Source organism: Pelobates fuscus, chromosome 12, assembly GCF_036172605.1.
Source record: "Pelobates fuscus isolate aPelFus1 chromosome 12, aPelFus1.pri, whole genome shotgun sequence".
Taxonomy (NCBI): domain Eukaryota; kingdom Metazoa; phylum Chordata; class Amphibia; order Anura; family Pelobatidae; genus Pelobates; species Pelobates fuscus.
Window position 1 is genome coordinate 71,467,248 of NC_086328.1, and position 23,271 is coordinate 71,490,518.

General features: G+C 45.2%; 1 protein-coding gene across 1 annotated transcript in view; it reads left to right on the plus strand.

Annotated features, from left to right (window-relative positions):
- Nucleotides 1–10,953: 10,953 nt before the first annotated feature.
- The window catches only part of PSKH1 (protein serine kinase H1), a 38,145-nt gene continuing 25,827 nt past the window's right edge, over nt 10,954–23,271 (plus strand). The window contains exon 1 of the mRNA XM_063438248.1: nt 10,954–11,205. The gene's annotated coding sequence lies outside the window, so the exon portion shown is untranslated. The remainder of the gene's footprint in view (nt 11,206–23,271) is intronic.

The following is a 23,271-nucleotide window of genomic DNA, read 5'->3' on the forward strand; positions in this document are numbered from 1 at the left end:
AGGGGAGATCACAGGATCTCCCCTGCCAGCCCCTGCAGGGCCAGCGCTACCCGAGCGCCAGCCCTGCTGTGTGTCTCCATGGGCCGTTGGGGAGATCAAAGATCTCCCTCACCGGCCCAGAGACACTGACAGGCGGCCGCCGGCAGGAGAGGGTGTGAGGGAGGGAGGCAGGCGAGAGGACCGGCGGAGCTCTAGCCAGCAGCTCCGCCGGGTCCTTCGCGAGGTCTGAGCGTTGCCGCGGTAACCGCGGCAACGCTCAGATCTCGCGAGAGTGAACTATAGCCTTCAGGCTAAAGTTCACTCTCACCACTGGACCACCAGGGAAGGAAGCTGCACGGCACCCCCCCACCCCCCAGGCAGAACGGATCCCCCTCTCCCCACAGGCAGAACAGATCCCCCCCTCCTTCCAGGCTAAAAGGTAAGAAGGGAGGAGGGGGGATATAACTTTTTTTTTTTTATTAATAAAAAATATATATTTAAATGTAAATAAAATATACATTCACACTCACACACACAGCACACAAACACACACAGCACCCTCAAACACACACACAGCACTCTCAGACAAACACAGCACCCCCAGACACACACAGCACCCCCAGACACACACAGCACCCTCAGACACACACAGCACCCAGACACACACAACATCCAGACACACACAGCACCCAGACACACACAGCACCCCCAGACACACACAGCACCCCCAGACACACACAGCACCCCCAGACACACACACAGCACCCCCAGACACACACACACAGCACCCTCAGACAAACACAGCACCCCCAGACACACACAGCACCCCCAGACACACACAGCACCCTCAGACACACACAGAACCCCCAGACACACACACACAGCACCAGCACCCCCAGACACACGCAGGACCCTCAGACACACACAGCACCCCCAGACACACACAGCACCCCCAGACACACACAGCACCCCCAGACACACACAGCACCCAAACACACACAGCACCCAAACACACACAGCACCCAAACACACACAGCACCCTCAGACACACACAGCACCCCCAGACACACACAGCACCCCCAGACACACACAGCACCCTCAGACACACACAGCACCCAAACACACACAGCACCCTCAGACACACACAGCACCCTCGCTCACACATATACAGCACACTCCCACACACACACACACACACATATATATATGAATATATATATATATATATATATAAAATAACCCTCAGTGAGTTAACAGACAAAGAAAATTAGAAACCTAGAATGTGACGCACATAAAAATACCCTCACACACAGCACCTCTCTTACATACACACACACTGCGCCCCTCACGCATACAATATGTCCAAATAAATATATATATATATATATATATATACACACACACACACTAAAGCACCCCTCACACTGCACCACTACACACACATTACGCTCCAGATACACGCTAGATCCCTTACCCTATATGCACTCTTAATCCTCTACACACACACACACACGCACACACACACACACAATCTCCTATACACACTCTGGGTCCTTTACACAGTAGATCTCCTACACACACACTACATTCCTTGTCAGCAAACACATACAACATTCTCTAAACACACCCTCTCTACAACCCCTACACACACTACGTCACCTATACACACACACTTCAACACATATGCACACACTCGCTACATCCCCTATAACACTATGCTCCCTATACACACACTCTCTACAGCCCCTAGCCACACATATTACACCACAAACACAAATGAAATTGACCTATTTACACAATACCACACCACACTCTACACACACGCAATCCCACAAGCAGGCTCCATACACATGCACCATACACTTTCCTGGCCCTTTTTTCCTCTGGTATCCCACTTGTGGAGACACCAGAGACAATTTAAAAGCAAACTCAGCGCAAGCATGTTATTACATTTGCTTGCGCTGCGCAGAACAAATTCAGGGCCTTTTTCTAATGCCAGAGCTCTTCAGCGGGGCTCTGCGCATTGAACTAACATGCTCACTTTGAGAGGGGGCGTGCTTGTCATTAGTGATGACAAAACACACCCTCTCTGGCCCCGCCCCCTTCTTAGGGGGCCGCTCTGATTGAAAAAATGCCCGGGCCTAATTTTTTTCCCAGTCCAGCCCTGTTTGTAGGCATACTCACGGTCAAGCCCTGGGTGCACAGCCATTGAGCTGTGTAAGGGGCACCAAGAAATTGAGCTGCTTCATGTTCGTTGATTTCTGTGAGCACTGTTACAAACAGTCTCCAGAGAGCATGTTCTACACCAGACCAGTGGAGCCAGACTGCAGCCTGAGCCCATCATCTTGTCCTCATCTGGTGGTAAGTAGGCAATCCAGTATATTATTCGTGGCACTAATCTCTAAATTACCTCACATTAAAGGGACACTGTAGTCACCAGAACCATTTACAGCTTAATGTAGTGGTTCTGGTGTCTATAGCCTGTCACTGCAGGCTTTTTAATGTAAACACACTGCCTTTTCAGAGAAAAGACACTGTGTGCAGCACTGGCTTTGGCCTATATGGCAGGTCATATGGGTGGGGAATTGTGATGTTACATGGTGGGCAGAGCATATGGGGGGGGGGGGGCGACAAAAATCCTTGCACCAGCCCTGTCTTCAATGATCAATTAATTAGCAAAAAGCAAGTAAATAAAAACTTGCGAACATACACCCTGCCAGAGGCATTACGTTTATAATTGATACATCTCTGATTCCGGGGCTATAGATTGGTTTGAATGTGAAAATTACATGATTTTGCTATTGCATGACGAAAAGTCATGATTTTAATAAAGACACGGAGGCGAGTATTTGCATATCCCTTTCTTTACTGTCCACAATAGCAGCAAAGAACATTAACAGAATTGAAAAGAAAAGGTAGTACATGTCTCACACACAGGCCACGCCCCCTTATGTCCAGTATAATACCCTAGTCCACCTTCCCATTTCCCTCTTTCTGAAGGTGCTACACAAAAAATTTTACAAACGTAAGAATATAACATGTAGGTAACTGTCAACAAAACTTCGGGCTTTCTGTAACCCGCATAACTGTGAGTCCCATGGAAGCAAGTTCATAAATAGGTGATGATGAGCCGTTTCCACTGGATGAGAAGGGTCGTTTCATCCGGGCGTGGCAGCGTGTCTCCGGCTGACTCGTGCAGGTCCAGGTCAGGCTGTGAAAACATAAGCGACAGGAACCCAAAGGTTAAATCGGATCTGTGTACCTATATCAAGGCTGGAAGAGGCCGAATATACATAATCTCACCTGAGCGTCATGCTAGTGCAATTGCATCTATAAGACAAAGAACCACATACATAAGTGCAAGAAAATGTCCCACTTACCACCTGTCCTTAGTCGTCCGTATGCAGACGGTGTGGGTGGGAAAATTTCCGGAATAAAATCCTCACATACTTACGCAAGTTGGGTGGGACAATACTCGCCTCCGTGTCTTTATTAAAATCATGACTTTTCGTCATGCAATAGCAAAATCATGTAATTTTATTACAAGACACGGAGGCTCGTATTTGCAAGTTTAAAGCTGGTCCACCACTGCCGTAAACAGGTGAGTAGTTGGGCGAAAGTAATATTCTCGGAATGTCGACTCTCTAGACCAATCAGCCATCCTCATAAGGTCCTCCAGGCGTGCCCCAGATGTGATAACTGCAGATGCCGAGGCGCTCCTTACTGAATGAGCCCCGAAGATGGAGGTATCGATACCTGCTGAGCCGAGTAGCCACTTCAACCAACGGGATAGAGTAGTGCTTACCACAGGTTTAAAAGGTGGACGGAGTGAGAGGAAGAGCTGGGGTGTAGTCGCCACCCGGTTAGTACGAGTGCGATCCTCGTATTCTCTTAAACGCGCCACCGGGCACAGTGGTGGTGTAGATGGGAAAGCCGGGTATGAAACCGATCTAATAGATGTTTTGGTTCGTCTATTGATGGTGAACGTTACCCCGTCAGGGGTGTATGATCTAGCGTCGAGGTCCAAGGCCCGGACGTCCGATACTCTCTTGCAAGATATAAGGCAAAGGAGACAAAGTAATTTGGCCGATAATTGGCGTAGGGAGAGATCTGGATTCGGAGGCCAGGCGAGGAGGAAGGACAAAACAGTGGAAACATCCCAAGTGGAGGCGTAGCGGGGCCTGGGTGGTCGGGAAAGTCTGGAGCCCCTTAGGAGTCTGCATACTAGTGGGTGTTGACCGGCTGGGTTTCCGTCCAAGCCTTGATGTGTCGAGGAAATAGCCGATCTGTATAAATTGATAGTTCGGTATGCCTTCCCTCCCTCGAAGAGGGATGTGAGGAAATCCAGAATGAGTGTCACAGGGGCTGAAAAGGGATCCACGTTCCTAGCCATGCACCAGCTAGCCCAATTTCTCCAGGCTGACCCATATGCTCGTCGAGTGCCCGGAGCCCATGCATCTACCAAGAGTCGTCGAGTAGAGTCCGAAACACCTCGGATTTCACAGGGTCCCCTGAAATGCGCCAGGCAGGAGGGTGAGAGAGGCATTCACCAGGAGGGGGTGACAATCCCCTGATGAGTTCCTGAGAAGGTCTTGGAATGTTGGCAGCAATCTGGGGAGATCCACCGCCATCTCCAATAGCTGTGGGAACCATGATAGCGTCCCCCAGAAAGGGGTGACGAGGACTAGTTCGGCCCGCTGGCGGCGGGTCTGGATGAGGGTGCGGGGGATCATCGAGAATAGGGGAAACGCATATAGTGGGGTTTCTTGCCAGTTCTGCAGGAAGGCGTCCACGGCTTCTGCCCATGGGTCTGGTCTCCAGCTGAAGAAAGTCGGGATGCGTTGAGTCGGGATGCGAAAAGGTCTATAGCAAAAGGAACCCACAGAGATGATATAGTGGAGAACACCTCCACGTCCAATTTCCAGTCGCTGGCGTCCGAGAGATAGCGAGAACTCCAGTCCGCCTGGACATTGTGTAACCCTGGCAAATATTCTGCTTGAACCATCAGGTTCCGTTCCAGACAGAACTCCCAGAAGTCTTTCGCTAATCTGGCTAGGAGAGCCGAATGGGTACCGCCCATGTGATTGATGTACCACACTGCTGAGATATTGTCCATGCGGAGGCGGATACATCCATGTGCCTGATCTTTCGCGAAGCTGCGGACCGCGAAGGAGCCCGCCCGGAGTTCCAAGGCATTGATGTGTAACCGGACTTCGGGTTCCGACCAGCGGCCTCCCGTAGACACGCCTGCGCAGTGAGCGCCCCATCCCTGATGCCTCGCATCTGATTCTATGGTGAACTCCGGGAGGGAGACGAAGATCGGCTTGCCATTCCAAGCGGACAGGTTGAGAATCCACCAGCGGATTTTGTCTCTTGTCTCTCTGTCCAGAGTCACCAGGTCCGCGTAGGACGCGCCTTCCCGTAGGTGCGCAATCTTGAGTCATTGTAGGGCTCTGTAATGTAGAGGGGCGGGAAATACCGCCTGAATGGAGGATGTTAAGAGGCCGATCAAGCGAGCTAATTGTCGCAACGTGAGTTGCGGTCGGAGGAGTGCCCTGCTCAGCTCCTTGCGGATCGCACGAACCTTGCTCGTGGGTAGGCTCAAGGATTCTTGAAGTGAGTTCACCATAAATCCTAGGAATTCTATCCGTGTCGTAGGGGTCAGACGGGATTTCTCCCAGTTGATGATGAACCCTAGACGGGAAAGGAGATCTATTGCCAGTTTGATGTGTCGTAAGAGGACCTGGTGAGCTTGAGCCATGAGTAGGATGTCGTCTAGATAGACGATAAGTCTTATCCCTCGACTGCGTAGCCAGGCCATCGCCGGGCAGAGGAGCTTGGTGAAGCACCAAGGGGCTGATGAGAGGCCAAAGGGGAGGCAGGTAAAACGCCAGGTCTTGTTGCGCCAATGGAAGCGTAAGAGGTCCCGAGATGTTTCTGCCACCGGGACTGTAAGGTAGGCATCCTTGAGGTCTAGTTTCGCCAACAAATCTCCGTGCTGGAGTAGGTCTCTCAGGGGGTGTATACCCTCCATCTTGAAATGACGATACTTTACCAAGTTGTTGAGGGGGCGCAGGTTTATAACCGGGCGCATAAGGCCACCTTTTCTCTCCACGAGAAATACATTGCTCAGGACCCCAGCGTTGCCTATGGGTGGCTGTTCTATCGCCCTCTTGTCTAGGAGGTCGAGCAGTTCCTCATTGATCAACATGCGATCGTGCCGAGAGAGGCAAAATGGTCTGGGGGAGGGGATACTTACCGGATCCCCCACTAGCTCTATGTGAAACCCCCGTATTGTGTTGAGCACCCAGGTGTCGGACGTCAGGCCCGACCATGCTGGGAAAAAATGTTGGAGTCTGCCCCCTACACAAACATGAGAAAAACATAGATGTGTGCACAGAGTGTGAGAATTGTAAAGACTCACCGTAAGGTCGTCTTGAGCCGGTGTATCCACGGAAACCTCTTGAGCGCCATTGCCCGCCGCGGGACGGGAAGAATGGAGATCGGCCCCTTGTGTCGTGATAGGTGGGGCGTTGAGTAATGGATCCTCGTCCCGCACTTCGGGACTGGAAATAATTCCGGCCGGCCAGACGGCTCCTAGATCTGCTGGCCCTGGTAGAGACCCGTCCCTGGAAAACCTTTCTCATAGATGTTTGTGCTTTATCAAGGGCAGTGAACGTGCCCACGTAACGCTCCAAATCTTTGATAAATGAGTCTCCAAACAGAAGGCCCTGGGTATCTTTGCCGGCTTCCGTGAGGGCCAAGTTGGCTAATTTGGGGTCAATTTTAAAAAGTATGGCTTTACGCCGTTCAATTGATAGGGAGGTATTCACACTCCCGGCAATGCATATTGCTCTTTGGACCCAGCCACGAAGGTCATCGGGGTCAACCATGCGGTGTTCCGCTTTGGCGTCTTCTGCCAGGTCAAACAGTTTGGCCAAGGGGCCAAATATGTCTAAGTGCTTGTCTTGGCAGGCACGCAGGGCTGAGTCTAAACCCTTGCGTGGGTTCCAGCCCAGTTTGGTTAGGTGCTGGGTCATTTTTGGGTCCACTTCTGGGGTGTCACACACTTTATTGGGGACTATTGGTCTGGGGCATTCTGCCCTAAGCTTGTTTCTTGCAGCCTTACTGGGATCTGCGTCCATAGGCCGTGCCAAAAGGGCTTGGGCAATGGACTGAGAGAGGGCTGATGACATAGATCCCATTGCTGCCATAATGGCGTCGGAAGCGCCGTGAATTGGGGTCCCTCTGAAATATGGGGGTTATCGCCCGAAGAGAGCGGGTTTGACATGGTGGCCGAGGTCTCCCCTAATGGGGTGGTGTTGTCCCCATCCGTATGGGCGGGGGAGACAGGCATATTGGGTTTAGGCATAGTAATAACAATGCTAGGGATACAGTCAGTGAGAATAATTCACCCAAACTGACTGTTAAAGTAATAGTAGAATTGCAATATTCAAAACCAGATAGGAGAAAGGTATTTAAAAAATGCTGACAGACAGAAGACAGAGACTCTCACCAAGGCCCAGACCGTTGGTATGAGGAAGGCAGGTCCCAAAAGGGGGGAGGAGAAACAGGAGGGTCACTGAGCTGACCAGAAAAGAACGGGAAAAGAAAAAAATGAATTAATGTAGTGAATAGATAGAAGGGTTTAAGTAAAGTGAATAAAAAGGTGAACAGTCGTTCGTCTAAAAAATTTGAATGAAAAATTCATCTAAAATGAGAAGTACCCAGGGAGAAAATGGCACTAAAGCGCTGAACAGAGACCAGAAAAAGTCTAGTGAGTCTAGTCTAGTGAGAGAAGGAGGTCAGGATTTCTCACAAGGAATAAAGGTGGGGGTGCCCCTAGTGAGTATGAGGGCACCCCACACGGTCTGGGAACCTGGGAGTACAACGAAGAACTAATATTCAGTCACATAAAATACATAAAGCAGGATGTAAGGAAAAGATTAATAAAATTATGAACGTATAGTAATGAGAAAATTAAGTATTATCAGAGTATAATAAAAAGGTACTTATCTGACGTGGTAGCAGCAAAGAAAGAGTGAAATGGGAAGGCGGACTAGGGTATTATACTGGACATAAGGGGCGTGGCCTGTGTGTGAGACATGTCCTACCTTTTCTTTTCAATTCTGTTAATGTTCTTTGCTGCTATTGTGGACAGTAAAGAAAGGGATATGCAAATACGAGTCTCCGTGTCTTGTAATAAAATCACTGATTTACTGAACTTATCTGAACTAATTTTACAGACTTTAGCAAATCTGACACTTACCAATCCAGTTGGAATTCAGTTGTTTTCACTGGAGTTTGTTCATACGAACAAAGTCCAGTGTTTAGTGAAAAACCCTGTATGTTTATCTGAGTACTACTCATATGCTCAGGAACACTTTTCCTGTTACAAATTTGAAACTGTTTTATTATTCTTTGTCCATCCAAACAAACCTGTAGTTTTATATCATGTTTCTACAAATGCTAATATATTTTCATGCTCTGGCATGTTTAACCCCTTAAGACCGCAGGACGTTCTATGCCGTCCTTATTTAGATGGCTCTAAAATCCGCAGGGCGGCATAGAACGTCCTGCGGTCTTATGTACTTACCCGGTCGCCGGCGATCCCACGCCGGCGATCGCGGTATGGGGGACTTACCTGGGAGCCCAGGGAGTCCCCCTCCGTCCTCTTCGGCCCCCCAGGGCCATGTGATCGCGAGGTCCTTGCGAGGACCCCGCGATCACATGGACGGCATAGCCGTCCATGTCAATGCCAGCAGGGGGAGTGCCTGTAATGACAGGTACTCCCCCTGCTGTCTGAAATTCAAATAAAATCCGTTAAAACAGTGTAAAAATAAGATTATATATACTTAGATCATATATATATTTATTATATATATGATCTAAGTATATATATACACATATACACATAAATATACATACACTGTCTACATGTATTTTAATATTAATATATACATAATTATATATATATATTAATATCAAAATACACGTACAATGATATTGATTAAATATATATATAATTTTTATTATATATATATATTTATATATAATAAAAAATAAATAAATATATAAATACGTTAAAAAAAATTAAAAAAATAATACAAAATAAATAGATAAAAAATATATAAACATGCGAAATTTCGTTCTAACTGTATTTTAAAATTAATATATATATATTGATATCAAAATACATGTAGAACGAAATAATATATATATCTATATACATAAGTATATACGTATATATCACTAAATATATACCTATATATAAATAAAAATAATAAAAAAAATTATATACATATATATGCACACATATATATATACACACCTATATATATAATAATTCTACGCATATATTTATGTAATAATTTTACATAATTAGGTCATTTTATTAATTACAATTAGCGGGACCTGCCTGACAACCCATGCTGAAACTATAGGGAATTTAATTTGCTAGCACTATATTTAACCCTGTAACTTTCCAAGACACCATAAAACCTGTACATGGGGGGTACTGTTTTACTCGGAAGACTTCGCTGAACACAAATATTAGTGTTTCAAAACAGTAAAATATATTACAACGACGATATCGTCAGTGACAGTGACATTTTTTGCATTTTTCACACACAAATGGCACTTACACTGGCGATATAATTGTTGTGATACGTTTTACTGTTTTGAAACACTAATATTTGTGTTCAGCGAAGTCTCCTGAGTATAACAGTACCCCTCATGTACAGGTTTTATGGTGTTTTCAAAAGTTACAGAGTCAAATATAAGGTTTGCGTTTCAGTTTTTTCACATTAAAATTCGCCAGGTTGCCTTTGAGACCGTATGGTAGCCCAGGAATGAAAATTATCTCCATGATGGCATACCATTTGCAATAGTAGACAACCCAGGGTATTGCAAATAGGGTATGGTTTTTTTTTTTAGTAGCCACTTAGTCACAAACACTGGCCAAAATTTGCGTTCAAATTAGTTTTTTGCATTTTCAAATATTAACACTAACTTTGGCCAGTGTTTGTGACCAAGTGGCTACTAAAAAAGACTGGACATACTCCATTTGCAATACCTTGGGTTGTCTACTTTTGCAAATGGTATGCCATCATGGGGGTAATTCTTATTTCTGGGCTACCATATGGTCTCAAAGGCAACGTAACCAATCTGGCGAATTTCAATGTGAAAAAACTGAAATATGTAACATGCTATATTTGACCCTGTAACTTCCCAAAACACCATAAAACCTGTACATAGGGGGTACTGTTTTACACGTGAGACATCGCTGAATACAAATATGTGTATTGTATTGCAGTAAAAGCAAACTGTATTATGACATTCACAGTTAGAATGTCACGTAGAACTAAAAAAATTAAAAAAAATCTTATTTTCTCTCATTTTTGTAATATTTTTTTCATATTAAATTATGTTCCATACCTAAATATTTGATGTTAAACGAAAGCCCTGTTTCCCCTGAATAAAATGATATATAATAAGTGTGGGTGCATTTAATATGAAAGAGGTGAATTACGGTTGGACAGACATGTAGCGCAAATGCCAGGTTTTGTTTACGGTTTTTTTGCATCACAACTTGTACATTTGGCTGCGGTCTTAAGGGGTTAAAACTTCATATATACAAAAATAATTTAAAACATTTTTTTTTTAGGTTAAGTTCTAAAAAACAACTTGTTTTTGTTCTCTAAAATAGTAAATTATTGCTTCCTCATAATTTTATATACACGTTATGAGGAAACAAATATGCAAGAAGTCAGTGTACGTCTAATAATTGAGTAAAAATGAGAGGAACCCCCCCCCCCTGCACAATCGAACATTCCTTTAGCATTTGCAAAGCTAAGAACGTTAATAAATAGCTGTATTAAGTATTGCCCGTCAACTTGTCCACTGTGTTTTAAATGCCTGACATCTACAGGGCCAGTCACGTGACATCTGCGAACTGACGCGAGATTTCTGTACATCGTCCGGATTTACGTTAGGAGACATATCTTCCAATTGGGAGAGAGGGAACGCAATAATACGGGGTCAGTGGATTGACACCAGGAAAGTTTTGGATGTAAACGGAGTTTAGGAAACGGGCTTTATACCGGGAAGAGGAGGGTAAAACAGATGGCTATGAGTAGGTGCCAGACCTCGGAGAGAACTCTATGCTGTTATTGTTACGACTTGGATTCCGAGTTTATCGCCGAGGAGTAAAAGTTGGATCAACTGGTGAGACATTATCGCAAGATTTATCAATTGTTCGTGTGAGATGGATAGGATGGTAAATATGGACCCTCCCTGCTTAGTTGGAGTGTTACTTCTTGGCTGGATATTAGAGACCAGACCCAGTGAATGCCATCACTTTGATCAATTACCTTCTTAAACTATACATAGTCATAAGAAATGTGATTAAAGTTTACATTTAATGTTGTTAAGGAAGTGGCATAATGAGAGACAATAAATTGAATTAGAAGGGTAAATGGAATGTTGGAATGCCCATATACATTAATTCTAACGTATTGGATACACGTATGTAGTTATAACAATGATCATGGTGCCTTTTAGATTGCTGCTGCATAGAAAGGAAATAAAGTTAAATAAAAACTAGTGTTAAAACAGATATAGGTGTTTACACTTTACACTGTTTACAGTCTTACCTATAAAGTACCTTTAGTAGTGACTGTCACTAGAGGCACACTGACTGCCAAATGTAAACAGTACATTTCTCAAACACTGCTACGCTTGGATTTGTCACAGTGCAGGCACCAAGACCATTGCATTGAGCTGTATAGTTATTTTTGGTGCTTAGTGTCCCTTTATTGAGAGAGAGGGAAAAAATGTGGCATGAAGACTGTAACACATCAGATAAACATTTAGCATGGATATTCTTGTGGTAAAATGTAATGTGTGTCAGATTGAGGTTATAGATCAATTTACTTGCTTGTATATAGACTTTTAAAGGGACACTATAGTCCCCAGCCAGACTTGGCTCAGTTAAGAGACCTGAGTGGAGGCATGGAGCGACACACGGTGAACCACAATGAAAGGAACACTAGAGTCACCTGAACAACTACTGCTACTGTTGTTGTTCTGATGTCTATAGCCTGTCCCAACATTTTAAGAGAAAAGGCAGTGTTTACATTGCTGACTAGTAATACCTCTGCAGTCACTTAGATGGCCACTAGGGGTGCTTCCTGGGTCAATACTGCACAGTGTTGAGCATTGGCATTCAACGTCTCCATGTTGTTCATAGGGATGCATCGATTAAATGTATCTATGTGAGGAGATGCAGACTGGTGCCGCTTGACATCTAGCCTCGCAAGCGCATTCGCCTCAAAATGCTTTCGTATCAAAGCGTTAGATTGGCTTTGATAACCATTATTAATTATCTCGGCCACAGAGGCGATGTGTGACAGGACCAGCCACGGCAAGACCAGTGTGGGAGAAAAGGTGAGTAAAATCACTGTTTCAATGGGAGGCAGGAGGTCCAGGGACCTAAACAGTTATTTTACCACTATAGTGTCAGAAATAAATATGTGTTCCTGACACTATATTGTTCCTTTAAATGTTTAGAAAAATAAGTGGGTTGGGGTGAAAATCTTATGCACTGTACTGTGACCATTATTGCTGTATAGCTCATGTAATGATTTAAGAATGATTTCCGGTTTGTAAAGGAGTATGGATGTCTGTCAGGAACCCATTTGATGCCTTTCCCCTCCTTTCAAATTGTAAAAGAATCTTGAAAGTTTGTCAGGGTGATATGTGTTTTCTTATACCTCTAGGCATTACATATATGTTTTCAAAGCATGTTAAATACTTTTTATTTTTTTTAAATATATTATTTAACTGTATTTACTGTATGTGGGCATTGTGAAATGCGGACATTATTTCCACAGTCTTACCCTTTTAGGAAACTGCATTGCTATTATTGTCATTGGGGTCTTTACAAATACTTACAAGCAGTGTATTTGACCATTTTTTGGCTCATGTGGCCCATCGAGGTGGCCCTAAGTGCAGGGGCCACCCGATCTGTATTATTTATTTTTTGTTTACTAGGGGCCTGGTCTGGCGCAGCGGCCCTTTTAAAAATCTGACCGGGCCCCTGCAGTATCTGCCGGCTGGTAGGAAGTAACTTTCTCCAAGCTTCTTACTGAGAGACCACACTGGAGGGAGGGAGGATTCAGCGAAGGAGGCACAGACCGCTTGGGGAGAGGAGCAACCAGAGAGCTGCTCTGGATCCCCAACTCCAATCAATGGCAGCCAGAAGCAGGGGGCCAAGGGAGCCACCCTCATGAACACTAAAGGTATGTTAACAGGATGGTGGCTGCAAATATAAAGCTTATATGTGTTCATGTGTATGTCAATGTGTGTTTCAGGGTGTGTATCTGTGTGTGTGTTTCTATGTGTCGGGGTGTGAATCTATTTGTATGTTTGTCAGTGTGTGTATGAATTTGTGTGTTTATATGTGTGTATCTGTGTATTAATGTGTATGTATATCTGTAAGTATGTATGCATGTGGCAGTATATGTGTGTTTATATTCATACATCTAAGCAATCAAACGCAAACACACTTCTGCAATCTTTCCTCCAAAATGATACACAAACTCACCCCTTCACTCAAACACCAATACTACACACAAATGTACATTCGCATCTAAAAGCCAACATTCCATCCAAACACACCCCTGCATTCAAACACAAACATTGCTTACAGACACTCCCCTGTATTAATACACTAAAATGACATAGAAGCACCCCTTCAACAAACAACAACACTAAACACAAAAAACTTTATTGCACTAGAGCCCTCTCTACATTTGTTCCGCCACTGCTGACACTGTAGTGTTCATTTAAATGAAACGGTTAAGGAGTGGCCAGGACACTCTTGGAAAAACCCACTGCAGCATGCTGACAACAATGGTATGGACTGTACATGGGACTCCAGGATAGTCTGACCGGCATACTTCAACAGACAGACCGCTGGTATAGTGGTACAAGTTTAAGCAGACAAGCCTTTTTGGTGGCCTGGCTTTGATTCTTTGTATGGGAACTAAACATTTTGATTTATTTTAGTGCAGTTGTTTGAAAAGAGAAAAACAAATTCAAAATAGCATCTGATACGCTACAGGCAGTGAATATGTTACACGATACAAATAAGTAAACCTCTTCAATTTCTGAATAGCAAATATGCCACGTTCACTCCACAGAAAAACAATACGTGAAATACGTGTAATGTGTCAGAGTTTTGTTAAGAATAATTTGTAAAATAATATACAACCATTTCGTTAAGAGACTGACAAGTATTCAGGTTTTCTTAGCAATAGGCTCAGGAAGGATTTTTTTCAGTCCCATTGCTAGGCAACTTACTGCTACTGTGACTTAGTAATGACCGGCAAACTGCATTAAGGTGGGGATGGTTTCAATGATTGTACAGTGTCCCCTAGATGCTGGAATGTCTCCCTACTGTTAATAGCTGACAAAACCATTGCAAGGTATTCTGTTGTTCATGCTTTATGGTGTGTCCACTTGTTGTTCAGGCTTGAACTATTGTCCATAAAGGCCTGGTGTGCCTAAAGGTCAGACAACACTGGAAAGGAAACTGAGATGTATAGTAACAGAAAGAAGGGAGAAGAAAAAGCACAAGATGTGGAGTTCTGGGGGAAGTATGAGTGAGAGATTCATGGGAGCAGTACGCCATCAGAATGTTTTGGGCCCGTAACTAAACAAATGGTTTCTGCCTTGCTCAGTCATTTCATCCAAGTCAAGTTTCAAATGTGCTCTTTTTAAAAATAAATTAGTCTCTTTACCTACAGTTTGGCCTTAGTGTAGTAAACATGCCACCCCATCAAGATTAGACCCTTTGAGCAGAACCCTAACCTAACCTGTTTTTCAGTCATTCTTATCTTTTACTGTTGTAAAAAAACTTTCAAACAGATTAGCAGTAATACTATAATTTACTTGGCAAAAACACATACACACTCTCTGATACACGCACATGCATACTAACACAAACACACATGATGCACAGAGACACAGACATTGACAAATATAGACATTCATTCACAATGTGTGTTTGGCTGTGTGTATTTCTGAGTGTGTCTGACCTTGTCTTCCTGGGTGTGCCTGACAGTGAGTTTGTATGTGTGTCTCTGTGTCAGGATCGGGTCAGGGATCCAACACGCAAAGTACAAACAGGTACAGGGTACGTATACCGGACCTTAGAATGGCCGGACTAACGTACAGAGAGTATAGAGAATGGTCAGAGACAAGCTGAGGTCGAGGGAACGAGAGGGTAGGTAAGCGAGTAACAAGCCGGGTCAAGGATAACAGAGGTAAACAGAGTAAGTCAAACAAGCCGGGTCGTAACCAAAAGGATAACTGAAAACACCAGAGCACTGTGTGACTAGACAGGCTAGAACCACGACAGGGCAATGAGCAACAGGGCGAAGTATGTTTAAATACCCTGGCTAGAGAGGATAGACACGCCTCCGACGGGTCCTGATTGGTCTCCAACGGATTGAGTGACAGGTTGTTCCGGATTGGCGTCATGACGTCGGTCTCCGGGCACCATGCTACATAAGGAAGTAACTCCCTCGCGGCCGGCGTCTATGTGAACGGGTCGACCGCGAGGAACAGGAGAAACATGGCGTCCGGACGGATAAACGTCTAAGTCTCTACCTCTCTCGGAGGTAGAGACCTCAGGTACCCTGACAGTACCCCCCCTCTCAGATACGCCCACCGGGCGGAAGGAACCGGGACGAGATGGGAAGCGGGAGTGATACGCCCTGCGGAGACGAGGAGCATGAACATCCTCTTGAGGTACCCAACTCCTCTCTTCAGGACCATAACCCTTCCAATCGACCAGATATTGAACCCTCCCCCGTGAGATTCGAGAATCAATAATAGAGTTAACCTCATACTCCTCCTGACCCTCCACCTGAACAGAGCGAGGAGGGGCTGTTGTGGAGGAAAATCTGTTGCATATAAGTGGTTTCAGCAATGAAACATGAAACGAGTTAGGGATGCGTAAGGTAGCAGGAAGAGCTAGACGGTACGCAACTGGATTGATTCGAGTCAGTACCCTGTAAGGACCAATATAACGGGGAGCGAACTTCATGGAGGGCACTTTTAAACGGATGTTCCTTGTGCTCAGCCATACCCTATCACCTGGAACAAAGACCGGAGCCGCCCTTCTACGTTTATCAGCGTGTCTCTTAACCAGCATAGAGTTGTGCATAAGGATTTGTCGAGTTTGGTCCCACAACTTCCTCAAATTGGCCACATGAACATCAACCGACGGCACCCCCTGGGAAGGAGAAGCCGAAGGAAGAATAGACGGATGAAAGCCATAATTCATGAAGAAGGGGCTTGAATGAGTAGAATCGCAGACGAGATTGTTGTGTGCAAACTCCGCCCAAGGAATCAAACCGACCCAATCGTCCTGGTGTTCGGAAACAAAACATCGTAAATATTGTTCAATTTTCTGGTTGGTACGTTCAGCAGCTCCGTTAGACTGAGGATGATAGGCAGAAGAAAAGTTCAACTTGATACCTAGTTGTGAACAGAAGGCCCTCCAAAATCGGGAAATAAATTGAGAGCCTCTGTCAGATACAATTTGGGAGGGTATCCCATGTAGACGAAAAATCTCCCTAGCGAATATCTCTGCCAATTCGGGAGAAGACGGTAGTTTAGGCAGAGGAATGAAGTGAGCCATCTTAGTGAATCTGTCAACCACGGTGAGAATAACAGTCTGTTTTTTAGAGATAGGTAGATCGACAATAAAGTCCATGGCCAAACAGGACCATGGTTTCTCTGGAACCTCTAAGGGATGCAGGAATCCACAAGGGAGTGTATGGGGTTGTTTGGTTTTAGTACAAACCTCACAAGCAGCGATGAAATCTTTAGTATCTTTACGTAAAGCAGGCCACCAGAAGTCTTTGGAGATCAAAGCAAATGTTTTGCGAATACCAGGATGTCCCGCCATCTTGCTGTTATGGAGACACTGCAACAGTTCCAGTTGAAGAGCAGGAGGAACGAAATGTCGACCCGCAGGAGTCTGTTTAGGTGCTAGATGTTGCAGCTTAATGATCTTGGCCAGTAACGGGGAGTGAATCCTGAGATTCGTATTAGCAACAATATTGCATTTCGGAACTATAGAAGAAAGAACCGGTTCCGGTATAGTAGAAGGTTCATATTGGCGAGATAAAGCATCGGCTTTAGAGTTCTTAGAACCAGGTCTGTAAGTCAGCACATAATTAAAGTGAGTCAGGAATAAGGACCAACGCGCTTGCCTAGAAGACAGACGCTTGGCCTCCCCAATATAGGACAAGTTTTTGTGGTCCGTCAAAATAGTAATAGGGTGTAAGGTCCCCTCCAATAAATGTCTCCACTCCTTTAAGGCTTTAATGACCGCTAACGGTTCCCTGTCTCCGATGTCATATCTGCTCTCAGGCCCAGAAAGTTTCCTGGAAAAAAAACCACACGGGTGTAGTGGTTTATCCACCTTAACCTTTGTGACAGAACCGCACCTACTCCTGTCTCAGAGGCATCGACCTCGAGTAGAAACGGCAAAGTCGTATCAGGATGGACTAAAATAGGAGCAGAGGCAAAAAGTTCTTTGAGATTCTTGAAAGCAACGAGAGCTTCAGTAGACCACGTCTTAGTATCCGCCCCCTGTTTGGTCATATTGGTAATGGGCGCAATAATAGACGAGTAACCCTTAATGAAGCGCCTATAATAATTGGAGAACCCAATAAACCTCTGAATAGCCTTGAGTCCCTTAGGCAATGGCCAATCTAGAATAGACTGGAGTTTGTCAGGATCCATCTTAAAGCCTTCCTGTCAGGATCGGGACAGGGATCCAACACGCAAAGTACAAAGAGTGGAAAGGTACGTATACCGGGCCTTAGAATGGCCGGACTAACGTACCGAGAGTAATAAAGAATAGTCAGAGACAAGCCGAGGTCGAGGAAACGAGAAGACAGATAAGCGAGAGACAAGCCGGGTCAAGGGATAACAGAGAAGCAGGGTAGTACAACGAGCCGAGTCAAAACCAATAGAGCAAACTAGAATACCAGAGCACTGAGTGACTAGACAAGCTAGAACCACGACAGGGCAATGAGCTGAAGTGAGGAGTAAGCTTAAATACCCTGGCTCTGGATGAAAATCACGCCTCTGACAAGTACCGATTGGATATCGGACACTTGAGTGACAGGTCGCTCGTGATAGCGTCATGACGTCACGTATTGAGCGTCCTGCTAGAAAAGGACGTGGATTCCTCGCGGCCGGTGTTTAAGTGACTGGATGAACCGCGAGGAACGGAGGAAACAGCTCGCCTGGACGGATAAACCACCAAGTCTCTACCTCCCTTAGAGGTAGAGGCCTCAGGTACCCTGACAGTACCCCCCCTCTCAGATACGCCCACCGGGCGGAATGAACCGGGGCGAGATGGGAAGCGGAGGTGAAATGCTCTGCGAAGGCGAGAAGCATGAACGTCCTCCTGAGGTACCCAACTCCTCTCCTCAGGACCATATCCCCTCCAGTTGACCAGATATTGCAATTTTCCCCTTGAAATTCTGGAGTCAATGATGGAGCTGACCTCGTACTCCTCCCGACCCTCCACCTGAACAGGACGAGGCGAGGAGACCTTAGAGGAGAATTTGTTGCAAATAAGAGGTTTCAACAAGGAGACATGAAAAGAGTTAGGAATGCGTAAGGCAGGTGGCAGAGCAAGGCGATACGCAACCGGATTGATACGAGTGAGAACCCTGTAAGGGCCTATGTAGCGAGGAGCAAACTTCATAGATGGGACTTTTAGGCGAATATTCTTAGTACTCAACCATACCCTATCCCCAGGAACAAAAACAGGAGCCGCTCTTCTATGTTTGTCAGCGTGTTTCTTGAACAGCGAGGAACTATGTAATAGAATTTGCCGAGTCTGATCCCATAATTTCTTCAGGTTGGCGACATGATCATCAACCGACGGTATCCCCTGAGAAGAGGAAACCGAAGGAAAAATCGAAGGATGAAAGCCATAGTTCATGAAGAAAGGGCTAGAGCGAGTTGAATCGCAAACAAGGTTATTGTGTGCGAACTCCGCCCAAGGAATCAGACCGACCCAATCGTCCTGGTGTTCGGAAACAAAGCAACGCAGATACTGTTCGATCTTTTGATTAGTACGTTCAGCAGCTCCGTTAGACTGAGGGTGATAGGCAGAGGAGAAGTTCAATTTGATGCCCATTTGAGAACAAAAGGATCTCCAGAAACGTGAGACAAATTGAGAACCTCTATCAGAAACAATCTCCGAAGGAATCCCATGTAGACGAAAAACCGCTCTCGCAAAAATCTCCGCCAATTCAGGAGAAGTCGGAAGTTTAGGTAATGGCACGAAATGGGCCATCTTAGTAAATCTATCCACCACCGTGAGAATAACAGTCTGTCTCTTGGAAGCAGGCAAATCTACGATAAAGTCTATGGACAAATAGGACCAAGGTTTCTCAGGAATGTCCAAGGGGTGTAACAGGCCACATGGAGATGCATGAGGTAGTTTAGTCTTGGCACAAGTCTCACAAGCTGCGACGAACTCCTCAATATCCTTTCGAAGTGAAGGCCACCAGAAATCCTTGGATATCAGAGAGTATGTCTTGCGAATACCAGGATGACCAGCTATTTTACTTTCATGAAAACATTGTAAGAGCTCCAGTTGAAGTTCAGGAGGAACAAAGTTTCTTCCCTCAGGAGTGTCTCCGGGAGCTAGATGTTGTGACTTCAAGATCTGGTCAAGTAGCGGAGAATGAATTTTGAGACTGGTATTAGCAATAATATTGCATTTGGGTACAATGGAGGACAAAAGTGGTTCAACTGAAGCAGAGGGCTCATATTGGCGAGATAGCGCATCGGCTTTAGAATTCTTTGACCCAGGTCTGTAAGTCAGAACGTAATTGAAATGGGTAAGAAACAACGACCAACGAGCCTGCCTGGAGGACAGACGCTTGGCCTCTCCGATATAAGACAAGTTTTTGTGGTCTGTCAGAATGGTAACAGGATGTAATGTACCTTCCAATAAATGTCTCCATTCTTTCAAAGCCTTGATAACCGCTAGTAATTCTCTGTCACCAATGTCATACCTGCTTTCAGTGCCGGTCAATTTTTTAGAGAAAAATCCACATGGATGTAATGGTTTATCAACACCCAACCTTTGAGATAGGACAGCACCTAAACCAGTCTCTGATGCGTCTACCTCAAGTAAAAAAGGCAGAGAGGTGTCGGGGTGAACTAAAATTGGAGCGGAAGCGAAAAGCTCCTTGAGAGTCTTGAACGCAAGGAGAGCTTCAGTAGTCCAATTCTTAGTATCAGCCCCCTGTTTGGTCATGTTAGTGATAGGTGCAATAATGGAAGAATAGCCTTTAATAAAGCGCCTATAATAATTAGAAAAACCAATAAATCTCTGTACGGCTTTAAGACCTTTGGGTAAAGGCCACTCTAGAATGGATTGGAGCTTATCCGGATCCATCTTAAATCCCTCCCCAGAGATCACATAGCCGAGAAAGGTTACCTGGGTTTGATCAAAGCTACATTTCTCCAACTTGCAGTACAAGCCATGCTGGAGAAGCTTGTGCAAAACCCTCCTGACTTGTTTGTGATGAATCTCAATCTCACTAGAATGAATGAGTATATCATCTAGGTATACAATGACGCAATCTTGCTGAAATTCCCTAAGAACCTCATTTATCAGATCTTGGAATACAGCTGGTGCATTGCATAACCCAAAAGGCATAACAGTATATTCATAGTGACCATATCGAGTATTGAATGCCGTCATCCACTCATGTCCCTGCTGGATTCTCACCAAGTTATATGCCCCTCTGAGGTCTAACTTGGTGAAAATCGTAGAGCCCTTCAAACGATCGAAGAGTTCGGTAATCAAGGGAATCGGGTAGGCATTTTTAATGGTTATCTTATTTAGGCCTCGATAATCAATACAAGGTCTCAAAGAACCATCCTTCTTTTTAACAAAAAAAAATCCAGCCCCGGCAGGGGAGGAGGACCTTCTAATGAATCCCTTGTCTAAATTTTCGTTAATATACTCCTCTAGAACTGAGTTCTCTTTCGTAGATAACGGGTATACATGACCTCTGGGCGGCATGGTACCAGGGAGTAGGTTAATTTTGCAATCAAAGGACCTGTGTGGAGGTAAGGTATCGGCTTTCTTTTTGTCAAATACAGCCTTTAAATCTAGATACTGAGACGGAATTTGTGTCTCTGTAGGGTTGTCAGAGTTAGCCGATGTGTTGGTTAAGCCGAGGGGTGAGACCTTCCGCAAGCATTTCTCTTGACAATTCTGTCCCCACGAAACTATCTCCCCTGACTCCCAATTAATAATAGGGTTATGTCTCCTCAACCAGGAGTACCCCAGAACTATGGGAATAGACGGAGAAGAAATGAGCAGTAAGGATATGTCTTCTCTATGTAGGATGCCAACAGTTAAGTTAATCGGCATGGTCTCATGGAAAATAACAGGCTCAAGTAACGGTCTACCATCGATGGCCTCAACAGCCAGTGGTGTCTCTTTTAACTGGGATGGAATAGCATGCTTGGCAGCAAAACCCTGATCTATAAAGCTCTCAGCAGCTCCAGAATCGATTAGTGCCATAGTCTTAACTACTCCCCTCTCCCACTTTAAAGAAACGGGTAATAGAAGCCTGAGCTCTTTGTAGTTGTGAATAGAGGACAAAGTAGAAACACCCAAGGCCTGTCCTCTAGAGGAACTTAGGTGCGAGCGTTTCCCGAACGATTGGGACAATTTAGGCGTAAATGACCCCTGACTCCACAATACATACATAAACCCTCCCTTCTCCTGTACTGTCTCTCCCTCTCAGTGAGATGAGTACTGCCTATCTGCATAGGTTCAGGAATACGTAAGTCTTCGAACTCAGAGATTTGAAAGGTAGGCGCTAGTTTAAAGGAGGGTCTACGGGTCCTATCTCGAGTGTTCTGCCTCTCTCTTAAGCGTTCATCAATACGAGATATAAAAGAAATTAAATCCTCCAAATTTTCAGGGAGTTCTCTAGTAGCGACCTCGTCAAGAATTACATCTGATAACCCATTCAGAAACACATCTATATAAGCCTGTTCGTTCCACTTAACTTCTGCCGCCAAGGACCTGAACTCTAGTGCATAATCCACAAGTGTTCGATTGTCCTGTCTAAGGCGCAACATTAATCTAGCTGCATTGACCTTTCTACCAGGGGGGTCAAAAGTTCTTCTAAACGCAGCTACAAAGGCATTATAATTATAGACTAGTGGATTATCATTCTCCCATAAAGGATTGGCCCATCTCAAAGCTTTTTCAATGAGTAGAGTAATAATAAATCCAACCTTTGCTCTATCTGTGGGATAAGAGCGGGGTTGTAATTCGAAATGGATGCTAATCTGGTTTAGAAAGCCACGACACCTCTCCGGTGACCCGCCATAACGTACTGGTGGGGTAATACGGGAAGAAGCACCTACAGTGGCTACCTCTAAACCTGAGACTGCAGGAGAAATAGGAGTACGTGTCTCCTCAGGTGGATTACTAGCACGAGACAAAAGTGCCTGTAGTGCCAAAGCCATCTGATCCATCCTATGCTCCATGGCGTCAAACCTGGGATCCGAAGAACCAAGCTGACTGTTTGTACCTGCAGGATCCATTGGCCCTGTCGTAATGTCAGGATCGGGACAGGGATCCAACACGCAAAGTACAAAGAGTGGAAAGGTACGTATACCGGGCCTTAGAATGGCCGGACTAACGTACCGAGAGTAATAAAGAATAGTCAGAGACAAGCCGAGGTCGAGGAAACGAGAAGACAGATAAGCGAGAGACAAGCCGGGTCAAGGGATAACAGAGAAGCAGGGTAGTACAACGAGCCGAGTCAAAACCAATAGAGCAAACTAGAATACCAGAGCACTGAGTGACTAGACAAGCTAGAACCACGACAGGGCAATGAGCTGAAGTGAGGAGTAAGCTTAAATACCCTGGCTCTGGATGAAAATCACGCCTCTGACAAGTACCGATTGGATATCGGACACTTGAGTGACAGGTCGCTCGTGATAGCGTCATGACGTCACGTATTGAGCGTCCTGCTAGAAAAGGACGTGGATTCCTCGCGGCCGGTGTTTAAGTGACTGGATGAACCGCGAGGAACGGAGGAAACAGCTCGCCTGGACGGATAAACCACCAAGTCTCTACCTCCCTTAGAGGTAGAGGCCTCAGGTACCCTGACACTTCCCCAGAAATCACGTATCCCAGAAAGTCTA